Raw genomic sequence first — 15,828 nt, 5'->3', positions numbered from 1 at the left:
GTGAGGAGTTGCATTTTATGCTTTATTTAACATCAAATTATAAAAGTGCTGTAAATGCGACCTTCACATGTGTTTAAATATTACAGCCTACTTCTGTACGATCTTGCACCTTTTACTGAGTATCAAACTAAACATGAGTTGTTACAATGTAGCTTAAATCACGCTTTTGTCTGTAAATGCTGTCATACGGACCAAAAAACAACTGGCAGGGAGATACACGAGCTGCACGGACACTTGAAAACGGTTGCAACTGCGTTTCAAGACAGCATCCATGCTGACTTGCTCCTGGAGGCGTGGTAGCCCCTCTCCCTAGGCACTTCACTCGACTCAAAATTCGTTTCGGATGATGCTCAATGTGGCGGACCCTCGCGTGAATGCGCAAACAAAGTGGAGGTGTGTAGGGCTACGGTTTTGGGGCAGGTTTCGGAAAGGGCCAATGTATTTATCGGTGTGTATCAAAGGTCAAAGCCTGCGACGGGAGCTGCTGTGCAGAGCTGCACTGACTACGGCTCCCTCTACAGGCCTACAGGAGTAACTGCATGTCTAAGTAACAGCATGTCCAGTCCTAGGGAGGCCAAGTTTATTCACAGGAAATCTGTGTTCATTCATACAATCAAACTGATTTGTCAAAGATATGTATCACACACACGGGTTGGTCATGAAAGGTGTCATGAGTTTCCTATATTGCAAAAGAGGTTAATATTGTGTAGTGCTGTACGCTGTATTGATGCCTCTTCAGGACTTTGGCTCCCTCTACAGGCTGACAGGAGTAACTGCATACACTCCTAATGGAAACAAATATTCATCGGAGTGAAGCTGTGTTTATTGGGATTATATTCTATTATATTCTTTGAGATTCAAATCTGAATTATTTTATTACACTGCACTCACCCCCCCTCCACACACACACACACAACTCAAGACTCACCACGACCTAAGGCCCATCACCACAAAGTGTGTGTGTGTGTGTGTGTGTGTGTGTGTGTTTATGTTAATAACAAACAGTTTAAACAACACATATTTATTGTTCAACACTTTATTTTATTTTTTTTTACATTTACTCAAATGTAACAGTGTTTGTGAAAAGGTTCAAAGGTTGTTTTGAGGGTTTTGAAGTCCAATCGATGAATTTGGCATCAATATTATAATAAGCGTGATTATGTGATTAAAATGTGATAAATGTGACAGTTGCATTTTTCATGAAACATTTTTCACTTTGTTAACTCATGCAAAATACTAAATAAAATACTATATACTCATGTAAAAATACAGTATAAAATGGTTCAGCTTACTTAAATGGTCCTAACTACAGCATTAAAAGCAGACACAGGAGAGCGAAGCACGTTGAGGTCAGACGTTGTCTTCAGCTATCCCCACTTCATCTCCACTCTGCTGACCCTCTCTGACGTCCAGAGGTCTGCAGCTCTCCTCTTCTGCTCCTCAGGTTGAACCAGATCACAGCAGTGACCAGCCCCAGCAGCACACAGCCCATCAGTGGAGCGTACACTCTGTAGAAAGGAGAGTGCACCCCAAACGGATCCCTGTTCACAAGGCGGATCTCTCCCTCATGAGAGTGCACCCCAAACTGATCCTTGTACACAAGGCGGAAGGTACCCTCTGAACAAACAAAGACATCCTCATATTCATCATCATCTTCATCCTCATAGTCATCCTCATATTCATCATCTTCTTCCTTTCCGTAGACTCTCCATGTGTAGAGCTGCCCGCTGTCCTCTGCTGTGAGGTTGGATATGACCAGAGAGTAAAGAGTGTCAGGCGCTGTCACTCTGTCCCACAGGTCTTCAGGCACAGGCACATCCATGTTGTCGGCGTCTGCAAACAGAACTGGTGGCTCTGGAACTTTCTGACGATACCACTGGATCCCCAAGATCGAGATGGACACGATTATAATTATTATATTATTATTATTATAATTATTATATAATTATTAGCACACAAATACTACGGAAGCCGAGAGAGGCCACGCCTTATCATTATTTTTTTTCCCCTTGTTATCTCGAGATATCGAAATAATTAATTCGAGATCACGGGAAAACAACACAATTAAGTCGAGATCACGGGATAACAACACAATTAAGTCGAGATCTCGAGAAAACAATTAGGGAAAGTGTTATGACTGACGCCCCTTTTTTGCTTGACTTCTTTCACGTTTGTAGAGAACGCTGTAAGGAACTCCGTGAACTACTTCTAGCTTTGTCTGTCGTTTATCCTACTTCTCCGTTTCCTAGTCATGTCTGGAATAGACCATCTGATTGCGGAATATTTTGATCAGGGGTTGACCCAGGGGGAAATTGCACTGCGTCTTTTAATTAGAAATAATTTTAAGATTAGTCCGAGGCAACTCCGCAGAAGACTGGCCCGGCTGCGTCTTTATCGGCGGAAATACAACGATCCAGCGGAGGTCGTTGACTTCATCTCAAGGCAGATGCAAGGACCAGGTCGGCTGCATGGGTATCGGATGATGCACGAAAGGTGCCGTTTGGCTGGGCTCCGTGTCACTCGGGATGTTGTGTGTGAGATCCAGACCACTCTTGACCCCGAGGCCGTTGCGCTTCGGAAAGGTAAGAGACTACGCAGGAGATCATACAGTGTTCCGGGGCCCAACTATATGTGGCATATGGACTCGTACGACAAACTGACCCCATTTGGCATCGGCGTGAATGGGTGCATCGATGGGTTCTCGAGGCATATTATCTGGATGGAAGCGAACTCCACCAACAGCAACCCCTGCGTCATTGCAGCCTACTATGTCGACGCTGTCACCAAGCTCGGAGGCTGCTCGAAAATCCTGAGATCGGACCGTGGGACAGAGAATGTCCATGCCAACAGGCTGCAGAGGTTTTTCAGGGAAGATGGCACTGGAGAGGTCCATGGCACCCCTTGTGTTATACAAGGAAGAAGCACGGCAAACCAAAGGATCGAATGTTGGTGGGGGATGTACAGGAGGCAGAACGTGGACTACTGGAGAGACGTCTTCGGAGAGTTTCAGGCAACCGGGGATTTCAGTGGCGATTTCATCGACAAGGGTCTCATTCAGTTCTGTTTCTTAAAGATTATACAGGTAAGTCATAACCACATTATGATATGCATGCAACGAAGTGGAATAAAAGTGATAACTTGTGTGGATTAGTGCGTAATAGTAGTTGTGCGTAATAGCTTGGCCAGTAGGCTAGGCTACGTTACTGCGTAGGACTACCGCAGACTGCCAGTTATCTGCGTGTTATCTCCTGAGAGCGCAAAGGCCCTATTGGTATAGGCCTACCAATGATGCGCGAGTATGCGCGTGTCTGAACGACCCGCCCTGCCCCGCCGTTTACAACTCGACCGCAACTCCGACCGCAAAAAATAATGATTGAAATACAGGACCTCACCCGCTTCCCGACCCGCTTATTGTAAAAAGTAGTCTAACTTACACTCTCAAAAATAGGGGTACTGTTGGGGTACATTTTCGTTCTTTCAAGTACAATTTTGACCCTGTACCTTGTATTGGTACTAATAGGTACCATTTCGGGTACATAAATAATGTACCTTTTCACCAAGGGACCATATTGTACCTATGGGTACAAAAAGCCCATGGACTGTCACTCAGGAATTGATAGGGGAGGAGATTCGGGAGCAACCGTTATTTTTTCGTCTCACTCAAAGTAATGGAGGATCAGTTTTCAGCAGAGGAGCTTGGTGTGGGGAAACGTGCTGTGGTGCTGGCATAATCTTTATGGAACAGGAGGCAACGCTATTCAGAGGTAAGATGTAGTTGCAATTTATCGAAATTCAGTTTGTAAATGTTGAATACTGTTAACGGAATCAAATTGTTCGCTTAAAGGCTAACATATTAGCATTCGCTAGCTACGTAGCCCATGTCATGTTAGCTATATTCAGATATTTTGAAACGGTGTTCAAACGCCTTCAGTAATGCATGAGGTAAGGTATAGTTGCAATTTATCGAAATTCGGGTTTGTAAATATTGAATACTGTTAACTGAGTCAAATTGTTGGCATAATAGGCTGACATTAGCATTCGCTAGCAACGTAGCCTATGTTAGCTATGAATATTTCTAAACGGTGTTCAAACGCCTTCGGTAATGCATGACTATCATGATAGATGTTAAGGAAAGGTATTTTGTGTGTGTTTTATCACTGTTTCCCATTTTAATGTGAAGTTAGTGAATACTGTTGAGTCAAATTGGCTTAAAGGCTAACATTAGCACTCGCTAGTAACCTAACCATAATGAACCTTATGAAACGTTCTGCTAGCTGCTAACGTTAATCCCTCTCACACAGATAACCACCAAGGCAGAATGTTGGCGTGTGGAAGTACCTCTACTCAGAGTGATAGAGAAAACTATGGCTCTGCTTTTACTGAAGGAATGGCTACGTAAGTAACACAACTTGGTCGTTTTTCTTAGTGTATTGATAGTATTTTTCTTATTGATGTTAAATACACATAGAAATGAAAATAATACAGACAATTTTTAGATTGTTTAGTTTGTCCAGGAGAAATTATTGCTTAGGGTCATCTTGTGCTGTTTCATTGTGTCATTTTTTTTATTTATATTAATGTATTGCATATGCCATTTCTCTCTCAAACGCATAGCGGAGCGGGCAGCTTTATGAATATAAGGTGAAAAGGATGTATGGAGAAGTTTTGGGAGAGTCAGACAGTCCACGGAACTTGCAATGACTTAGCAATGATCTATGCCAGGTGAGTGGATTGACTGTACTGTAGTTGCATACATGTGTATTTTACACAATCTGTCTGAGGCTATTTATTTGTGTGGTTGAAAATATCTAATTCTGAGGTTTGTGTTTACATTTTGCTTCCAACAGACGTACAACCCCTGCTGTCATTGGTGATACCACTGCTTGAAAATATGTCAACGTCCTGTAGATCAAGTAAGGTTCCAGTCGAAGTCCTCCTGAAGAATTTGTTGGATTTCTGCCAGTTTTTGATATTGAACTTTAGTGCCTTTTGAGACTCTTGGCTTTTTAATGGCACGCCTCATTCTACCCAAATGGAAGGATTGGAGTGTGTTTATATTGTATGTTTATAGGCTTGCTAATATTTGCTTAGGCTTTCACATTGTTTTCTGAGATACTACTCAATGATGTCATTGTGACTCATTGTATCACACTTCAAGACGCGTATCTTTTACTCAATTAGTGTATGCACTGTGAATCCAAACATGAGAATTCTAAGATTATAGCAACTGCAAAGTTACTGCAAGGACAATGTTAGTTTTGTAAAAACCTTAAGTGACAAGCACAAGATGCGATAGTGCTGGGAGCTTTTCTCTTGCAACATTTTAATGCATTTGTAATGGTGACGGTAAGCAGATACTACATTTTCATCTCATATGTTAGTATTAACATGAACTTAAAAGCATGCAAGGTTTTTTTGTGTGAAGTGGTTAACTCAAATATTGGTATAATATAGATCAAGGTTATTAATGTTGATCACCTATGGTGCAAGTTAATCATTTTTTTCCCTCTGCATATAAACACAATGTGGAAGCAAAATATTGGAGATCAAACTGTTTTATATTTACACTTACATAAAGAGTTACAACATGTTTTACGTTAATATGCATATTGATTAATGTAAGATACTTTGATGTTTTGATATGAATGTGTTAACTTTTATGTACCTGTATTCATGTGGAGTATTTGTGTGTAATATCACAAAGTGATTTTTCTCTCAGAATAAACATTTTAATTTACTTATTGGTTGTGTGAATACATTTCAATTATGCCACCTTAAATTTTCACTGGGGTTGTACCCTTAAAGTACAGATTAGTACCTTTTAAGGCTGCTATGCTGTAATGATATACACAGGTACATTTCGGTCATTGCAGGTACACAAGTGTACCTTGATGGGTACAAATGGCTAGGGTACCAAACGGTACCTGCATTAGGGGTACATTATTGTACTTCAAAAGGGTACTGCCCCAGCGACAAGCATTTGTACCGTTTTAGGTACACACTGGTACTTCCATTTCTGAGAGTGTAGTCGTAGCGTCATTGAGCTACGCAAAATTGTTATCTCATATGCATGTAAAACAATAATAGGCTACATATTGCCTAATTATATATAGCCTATAATTGCTCAGAATTGGGGAAACATGCATTTAGTCTACCTTTTTTTTGTTCCGTGTCAGCATTCATCCAAAAATGTGGCTATTTGACTCAACATTGAACACAATTAGCCTAGGATTTTCCTATACAAATTCTGTTTCAGCCGTTCCTCACTTGAAGAGCTTTGAAGCTCTCCCAAGCATGAAATGCAGGCATAGAATATTATTAAGAAACTCTTTATTAACGTCTTCATCAATGGACCAAAACAAAAACCAAAACCCATAGAGCCCGATTGAGTGCGTCATTGCTCCGAAAGTTTTATTGCACGACGTGGGGAAGAGCAGACGTGGGGCTTTCCAACGAGCCGCCAGGCCTATATAAGTTGCGCCAGGACGCACATTGCATGCTCATACCAATTGTAGGCTATGCCTTGATGACATTAAATTAAGAAGTATTTCCTGATTTGGGAAACTTTTAGTTTATTTTTCTTTCCATAATACCATTCGATCTTGCTGCAAATTATCAGACTTTAGAAGCACGCATCGGCAACTTCGCTGCTCAGCCGATTCTGCCACTTTCTGTCGAGGCCAGCAGTTCGAGAAAAAAAGCTGCAGATCATAGACAGAAAAAGCATATGCTCTGAGAACAGAACACAACTGCATGTCAAGTGTAGCCGAGGGCCTGTCTACGCAGAAACAACAAGTGCATTTCTACATGTTGGTGACAAAATGTGGGGGATATAATCGCGTTTCAGTGAATGCTGCAACTTATGTCTTTCTCTTCTAAAGACAATTATGTAGGCACGATATAAATGAAAATTTTTTTTTACCGACCCGACCAAACATGACCCGCATATCATTAAAAAAAATGATATCATTTTCTTGACCCATAACCGCGGTCCGCGGGTGACCGCGGTCGCCCGCTCGATTTGGATCAGCCCGCGCATCACTGAGGCCTACTGCTTCAGCAACTTCAGAATCATTGAATGGCGGATCGAAAAGATTTGCAATCATTTTTAGATGTGCCATGTGCAGCTACTTGGTCTAAGACGTCTCCCATCAAATATCAAATGTTGTCAAATGTCTCTTACAACTTAACACTTGGAGGTCCGGGGCCTTTTCATTCTAATTCAGTGTAAACACAACTATTTAAAACATTATTTTCTACGGAAGCCGAGAGAGGCCACGTCATGTCATTATTTTTTTAACCTCGTTATCTCGAGATATCGAAATAATTAATTTGTGATCTCGGGAAAACGACACAATTAAGTCGAGATCTCGAGAAAACAACGCATTAGTGCTCTCACGACTGACACCCCCTTTTTGCTAGGCTATTGCTAGTTTGTAGCCTAGGCTCCGTCGGCTTGTCTGGAATAGGCTAATCGACCAGCTGATGGGAACATTTTGATCAGGGGTTGACGCACTGCGTCTCATAATTGGGAATAATTTTAAGATTAGTCCACGGCAATTCCGCATCTTTATCAGCGGCGATACAATGATCCAGCTGAGGTGGTTAATCTCGAAGCAGATGCAAGCCAGGTCGGGCTTCATGGCTGAATGAGCATGGTGTCGTTTGGTTGGGCTCCATGTCACTCGGGATGCTTAAATTCTATGCACAGATATCAAAGATCCTTAATTACTGACTTAGGCTACTCGCTTTAACCCTCTCTGCAGATATGCCCCCCTTCAATAACGTTTGTGAAGTTTAAGTAGGCCTACGTCTCACTCATAGACCTAAAAGTAACGTCTGACCCCTCTCAAAGCATCATAAATCACGTCCTACTCCCTTCAACCGCGGCCAAATTAGCTTGAAGTTAGACATTCGCCAGACATTCAAAACATCGCTAGTTCTCCATTCCACCCTGAATAATAGCCTAGCCTACTCAAGGTACGATGTTCAGGCCTACTTGTATTTAGTTGTGAACATCGCACTTTTAGTTTATTCAGCGTGGAATGAGATAGAGAACTAGCGATGTTTTGAATTTCTGGCGACTGTCTAATTTCAAGCTAACTTAACCGCGAGCTCCCACCGCCACCGCCTTCATCAGGCAAAATAACAGCAGTTACGTTTCTTGGTCGTTTTCCCGTGATCACCAATTAATTGTGTCGTTTTCTCGAGATCACAAATTAATTATTTCGATATCTCGAGATAACGAGGTTAAAAAAATAATGATATGACGTGGCCTCTCTCGGCTTCCGTAATTTTCAAAGGTAAAAAACACACTATAAATATATCAAGCTAAGACTTTTGAAGTATGTACGTTGAAAACAACGGTGTTGGCTCTATATAAGTAGAAAGAACATTCAAAAATATTATGTAGTTTTACCACAAATTGGAAAAAACTCAGACTAAATGGGTCACTTATTGCGTGTCTCTTTCAAATGCAAATTAAGTTGAATGGTCTTTTTGAGGCTATTTTCAGTTGTCAATGAATGGGTCGTGAACTTGAGTGTTATCTGGACTATTCATGTGTGGCCATATCACTGCATGGTACTAATGGCTGATGATCACCTATTTTGTTTTGGTCAAATCACATTCATATTTTTTTACTTCAAGAAAACATATCTAGAAAAAGATTTTTAGGTCTGATGTAGGCTATGACCTGTGTGTGTGTTTAATCACTGGAATGTGTCTGTCTGTCTCGGTTTGTGGTTTAGGAGGAGCTGAACACAGTGGTGCAAATGTGGGACAACCATCGCATTCGTCCGGGGAGTAATGGCCGTGATCTCTACCATGGAAAGCCAGTGATGATGTACAATGTACCTGAGCTGTATCATGCACAGAATTATCTTCATCCAGTTGAAATGGACAGAATTAGCACAATCCTAGGTGAAGATATCTGCCAGTGGAAAACAGATATTCCCTGTGACATCGACTTACATGACCTGTGCTTGCTGGTGATGGAAGAAGACAACCTGATTCGCCGTCATGATGCAGAAGGAGCAATACAACTGTACAAACACCTGAGACCAGTGATAAAAGCACTCCTGGAAGGATTTGATGAGTGATGTCATTAAGACATTGTTTGTATGATGTTTGTTTGTGTATTTCCATATTGTATTGTATGTATTGTACTATTGCCGTCAAAAGAGGCTTAACAAGCAATTAATTCACTTATTCACTGAAAGGATTCACTGTTTTTTTTCTAGTGGCACTTTGCATGTTTTATGGATGTTTTTAATAACATTGCATTTTGTCCAAACTGTGAGTGCATGTGTTTGCTTAATTGTGCCCCTATTGTCACTGAAAGGAAAACTAAATAATTCCAAGGGCTTCACAAACTTTCAATTTTGAAACAAAACATATTTATTGTTATTACATTTTACAATAATGTAAAGCAATAATGAAGCAAGAATGATAATAATAATAATTAATCTGTTTTTGATGGAATACATTTTAAATAATTTTGACAACTCCGAGACAAAATGAGACACTACACTGCAAAACTCTCAGATTGAGATAATATAAAAATATTGCATATTTCAACAAGGAGAAGATTGGGTGGGTATCTATCGAACAGAATTCTATGGATATCATTAAAACATTACAGCACAGGTCACACACATTCAAAGTAACTAGAGGGATCCGTAGCTTTTCATGGACCAAATCTGTTTTTGATGGAATACATTTAAATAATTTTGACAACTCCGAGACAAAATGAGACACTACACTGCAAAACTCTAAGATTGAGATAATATAAAAATATTGCATATTTCAACAAAGCTCCAAGTGTCGCAAATTCATAAAAAGCGAGTCAGACTTGGAAAAGTGAGGATGACATTCTTTAGGACTCCTTTACAGATGTTTAACAAAACAAAAGAATACATCTGGAGGACAAAAATGAAATAATTTTAGGCCATATCCATTAGCCATATTCCACTTCTCAAAACAGCCAAGAATTCTGATCTAAATTCAGAAAAAGTGGTGTAGCTTGAAGCCAACTCCAGGGCACAAGAGCATGTGTGTGCGACTGGACGCCTTTCAAAATCAGGCATGATTACAAAGGTCACCTGAATCGTCTTTCCTAGGAAAAGGTCAGAACCAGTGCAATACCTTAGAAAGAGTCCAAGCTCTGGATCATCCATCTCTCGAATGAAGCGGAGAAGGTGCAGAGACGTTGTCCTCTCTGCATGTGACATTTCTCTTGGAAAGTTGATGGATTTGGTCACATTCCTGGCCTTTGGTTTCAACCCATCGAGGGTCTTTGCCAGAATCTCAGCTGTCAAAGAGTCTCTCTCTGAAAAACTCTTCAGGATTGGCTTCCAACACTTGATGATAAATGCTGGTTCTTGCACCAGTTCCTTGTGTGCAATTTCGTCTAACAGTTTGGCCAAATTCTGCTCAGTGGGAAGCGATGTGCAGCTGTGACTGCCAAGAATTGTCAAGAGCTCGTCTAAGTCAGCTTGATGGAAATCATTTAAAGCCTCTTGGAAGGCATCTTTTTCGCTGGGGCTAATGTAACTGAAAAATGATTCCATCAAGCTGCATGTAGAGGTGGGTAGGGAGAAGGCCTCTAGTATAAATGGTGGTGCCAGCTCGATAGGGAGGTATTTGTATTTCTGCCAACCAAAAGCCACAATTCTAGCCACTGCCTCCCACTCTCTTTCCTTGTACGTATGGTGTAAGGTGGGCACCTTGAATGTGGTGCCACAGGTCCTTGTTAAGTAAAATTTACCCCAGAATTCAGTCAGACAGTCCATGATGAGTCCATTGCCCACCCCATTCTCAATGTCACCGTTTTCCAGAACCCGCTGAAAAGATATGTTAGCCTCCAGGATGTTGGGGTCACAGAAAGCCTTGATTAAATCTGACATACATTGGGCTGAACGAATAGTAAGGAGCTGCCTCTCTGCAATATTTTCGGGGTTTTCATAGAAAGAACAGCTGGAGTCATCACACATTGGATCTGGATCTGCTAGCAAATGTTCAAATGGAAGCGGAGGGGGATCTTGTGGGGAATACACTAGAGTGTCACTAGCGTCATCACACAGGTTCCTAGGATCTGAGGAGGTTCCAAGAAACTGTACTTCATCATCCTCATCTGAATGTGGAATAACAGCTGCACAGGTAGACATGACTGGGCTGGAGGTAGACATGAGTTGTGCCATTTCATGGGGCACACTGACAACAGGGCTATGGAGAGATATCTGGCAATCAGACAAGCTGGTAGAAGAGCAAGCACTTGGAGAAAGGCTGACTGGAGTTGAAGTGCTTGCTGTGATGCAAGTGGTCCCTGTAAGTGAGCTTTCCTGATAAGATGTGTCATTCGAATTGGTTTCAGGATTTCTTCCCTTAGAGCAGACATACAATCTCAGTATTTTATGCCGGGTCAGATCGTACAGTCTTGCTACCGACAGTGTGTCCTCTAATGGCTCCTCTGAACCCATAACACAGAGTGTGAAATCAAAGTCATCCAAATGCCCTTTTGTGGATTTCCCATTCGGGAAAAACATTTTCTTTCCATCGTCAAGGATTTTTTTCATGGTTTCATGTTTTCTGACTATGATTTCTCTAGTGCCACCTCCAGTTGGACGTCTAACCTGTTTCAAAACACCATTGTGGTAGTTCATCCATCCTATTTCAATTTTTCTTGTGCTTCTCTCTGCATTTTTGTTCCCAGCTCCAGCATTTTTACGAGGATGGGTTGTATTGCCTGTTGGTGCTGGCAGTTTCATTTTGGACCGAAGTCGATCAATAAGGATTCTCTTCCTTTCTTCATGGCATTCGCCATTGGTCCAGTTCCTGGCAAACACTCTGTCTCCCAGATGAGGTATATACCTGGACAAGGTGTCCTCATCTATTGCAGCCATAACATCTTGGTCCACCTGAGAGTGTAAAAAAAAAAAACATCTTATCAAAACATAGTTGGAGATTCTCAGATTTATCAGACCTAATATGCACCTAACCAACCATTAGGTACTGTACACCATACCGGCTGAAAGCATTCTTCATACATTTTGGTAAATATTGATAGAATCAAATAGAGAATAGAATAGTGTGTTGTAGTTGGTGCAAATTTGTGAGATTTGGTGACTGCCATTTTAATATTGTGAACTCATGATCAAGAAACATTTTCAAATGATCCAAGTGATGGTGCGTTAACCTGATGGAAGTAGCCATCAGAAGGGGCCCAAAGTGTGCCACACCATTGCAGCACTGTCACCAGACTGTCAGAACATAATGGCTTATATGGTTGTCACCAAAATCTATAAAAATCCCATTCATTTCACTGTGAATTCATAAGGCATGTTCATAAAGCTGCAGAAATCTTCAACATTTTAATATTCCATTTCTTGGTGAGGGCACACTTTATAGATTTTCATGATTTGACTTGAATATTACCTATTACTGTTCATTGTTAACAGTTAACTGTTATGTTATGTACCAGTATTCCTACCATCATCTTGTTAAACACCTAGTGTCAAATCTGTATATCTGTTGCGCAAATATTTTCTTAAAACAACAGTTAAAACAGCTTTTCTTTTCGGACTCATAAAAAATCCCTCTGGTCTGGTCGGATCCGCAAACCCGTTCATCTCATTTTCAAAATCCCAATAAAAATAGCTTAAACTGAAACGTTCTACGAAAACCTATGGCTTATTCAATTTAAACTTAAGACAAGAACTTATTACACAAAATCCAAAATACATAAGTTTGACCCATTATCTTCCTTGGTGTATAAAAACATTATTTTAAAATATTGGAAAGATATACAGGCCCCATCCATGCAGATATGGAAGGGATTGATGAAATATCATTTAACTATAGAAAAAGCAATTTGTAAGGACAGAAATAAAAAAGAACAATTTAATAGAGTATGGTAGGACATATATGACTCTTTATAATCAAATGTTGGACAAGTATTTAGACCACATGGGAGAACCTTATGCAATTTCTGTTACATGTATAAAATCAAATAAATGTAATTAGTTTAGGTTACAGCCTATTCTGTTTTGTTAAGTAGCCTTGGCTATGCTACTCTAAATTCATTTTGTGATCAAATGTAGTGCTTTATGCCCTATAGGTAGGCCTACAGACACAAAATATTTTCTTCATGAGGCTAAAACTTAAACAAAGTGTGCTGCTAAAATATGAATAACTGTGAACGACAACAATTTCAAAAACAAACATTGTTTAATCTTTTAAAGTAAGTATGTGTGTGTGTGTGTGTGTGTGTGTGTGTGTGTTGGATTTTATTCTGTGGGTGCAGGACACGCCTCCTCGCAGCCCGATCTGCTGCAAGGTTGAACCTCCTAATGGCATGTTTTGCCACCTCGTCATCCGTGGCTGATCTTGTTACTGCATTCTTTCTTACAGTACCTGCAATGAAACAGACAGATATGTTTATGTTTATGACATATAGCATCCAAAGCCAAGTATGCTTAAAACAATACAAGCACAGTATCACTTAGGCCTGACCCGGAAGAAGTTCTAGACCTTTGCGCTATAGAAACTACCCCTGGTTTACGCTTTGTTCATTTCATGTTTACGTTAGGTTTATTTGTTATAGAATGTGTGTCATTGTTATACAAATATATAAATTCACTGCGTGCCGACACGTGAGTTGTGCCTCGATGTTTATCCTGGTTGTTTATACTGTATTTGCTAGAATAAAAAAGAGCGCACCTTAATTGGCTTAAACGTTGTAAATATGCATTACGCATGTATCGTGCAGCTGTTGTGCGTAATGCGCTCTTGAGCCAGTTGTGATGTGTAGGTGACGGCTAAATATATATGGCGGATAACGATGCTTTTATATCAGTAAATGAATTGTGTTTGTCTCAGGGCGGAGCTCATTGAGTAGCACAGTAGGCTATCACTCAGGCCTGACCCGGAAGAAGTTCTAGACCTTTGCGCTATAGAAACTACCCCTGGTTTACGCTTTGTTCATTTCATGTAAACGTTCTTCACGTTAGGTTTATTTGTTATAGAATGTGTGTCATTGTTATACAAATATATAAATTCACTGCGTGCCGACACGTGAGTTGTGCCTCGATGTTTATCCTGGTTGTTTATACTGTATTTGCTAGAATAAAAAAGAGCGCACCTTAATTGGCTTAAACGTTGTAAATATTCATTACGCATGTATCGTGCAGCTGTTGTGCGTAATGCGCTCTTGAGCCAGTTGTGATGTGTAGGTGACGGCTAAATATATATGGCGGATAACGATGCTTTTATATCAGTAAATGAATTATGTTTGTGTCATGGCAGAGCTCACTGAGTAGCACAGTAACACTTAGGCTGACCCGGAAGAAGTTCTACACTTAAGCGTGACTTTTTGCGATAATGATTTTGCTCACATTGTTTATTTGTGATAGGATGTGTGTCATTTGTGATACAAAAATGTACTGCGTAGTCTACCAACATGTGAGTTGTGCCTCGATGTTTTTAGAAATTATCGTTCGCGCTTTGTATATTCCACTATGCAAGTCTATGGCAGCCCATAGAACCATCTGGTAAAACGTTGTGAAATTTGGCACACTGATTGTGGACAGTGACAGTTTTTCTGTGCATGTGAAAAGTAGGCTAGCCTGCTAGGAGACAGGTAGCCTTTTATGCTACAAGCCCCCCTCCCCTCACATTCTAAATCAATTGTACTGTATGCACCATATTGCTGTGAAGCACAATAATGTTATACACAATTTGAAAGCTTGGACTCTTGGGTATCCAAAAATGTTGTTTGTGTACAATCTGTATAGGTCTTTACATTGTCAGATTAATCTTACTATGTCTCAATATATTTATATAAAAATGCCCTCCTCCCCCTCCTCCGCTTTTTGGTGCTACCCTGAGCTCTGGTTGCAGTGTAGCTGCAGCACAAAAAGTAAATGCAACATATTGGGTACTAAAATGTTCACAATGCATAGAAATTTAATCTTCATGTTGTTTTATCCAATATCAGTTGTACAGATGTATAGACTATTCTAAACACAACCATTGAACCAACAAAGTAAATGCAAAAAGAGAGACTTTTGTGTAATTACTCAATATTTTGTGTAGTCTTTCTATATCAGAACATCTGACATACAATTTAAATAGTCTACAAGACACCTCAGTGTGTTACCTTTCATTTGAGATCCAGATTATGCTTCTACTCAAAGGGGTTCATGGGCAGTAAGTATTTCAATCTCAGTATGCATTTTGGATAGCCAAAAGTCATATGGGAAGTTTCCATAGGGGAGTTTTAAAAACGCATGAGCATACCTTGGCAAATAATGGTTTACAGTACTCATATTTTGTGCCATATTCCTATATTTTTGCACTCAGCTTGACATGAATTGAAGGTAATGTAATGTATGAATGGAATTGTATTTGTATTGACATGTCATACCATAATACGCTTATATTGGGGCTTTAAGAGATTCATTAAGGATTCAAAGTTTATTTTATTGATTGATTGTTATTTAATAAATGCAGAAGTAACTTCGTGACCAAACACTTAACATCGGTGTCTGTCTGCTCCTCATTCTTTTCACCTGCCTTACAGGAATTTGTATTATTTGTTACCACGGTCCTGACTGGGACTTGTAACAAATTCCTGTTGCTAGGTCTCAGTTGTGTTTCTAGGTCACCTGATATGGTTTAGAGGGCTGATAAGTGGTCAGTTAGGAGATGCTTGTTATCTGGAGGAATGAAAAAAAATAAATAGCCCTACACTGAAGAGGTTAGACAGCCAAATCTCATTTCTCATGGGGATTAGTTGAACAATATCTCTTCTGAGAATAACGCATGGGT

General features: G+C 40.2%; 1 long non-coding RNA gene across 1 annotated transcript; it reads left to right on the top strand.

The window, feature by feature from the left end:
- The first annotated feature begins 3,679 nt into the window (after positions 1-3,679).
- LOC134097641 (uncharacterized) lies at positions 3,680-5,057 on the top strand. Its single transcript, XR_009940939.1, has 4 exons — positions 3,680-3,764; positions 4,302-4,395; positions 4,615-4,722; positions 4,848-5,057. It is a non-coding gene; the product is annotated as an uncharacterized LOC134097641 (long non-coding RNA).
- The last annotated feature ends 10,771 nt before the right edge of the window (positions 5,058-15,828 follow it).

Source organism: Sardina pilchardus, chromosome 1, assembly GCF_963854185.1.
Source record: "Sardina pilchardus chromosome 1, fSarPil1.1, whole genome shotgun sequence".
NCBI lineage: Eukaryota > Metazoa > Chordata > Actinopteri > Clupeiformes > Clupeidae > Sardina > Sardina pilchardus.
Note: the sequence above shows the minus strand (reverse complement) of the source record. Positions and strands in the feature narration are given on the sequence as shown.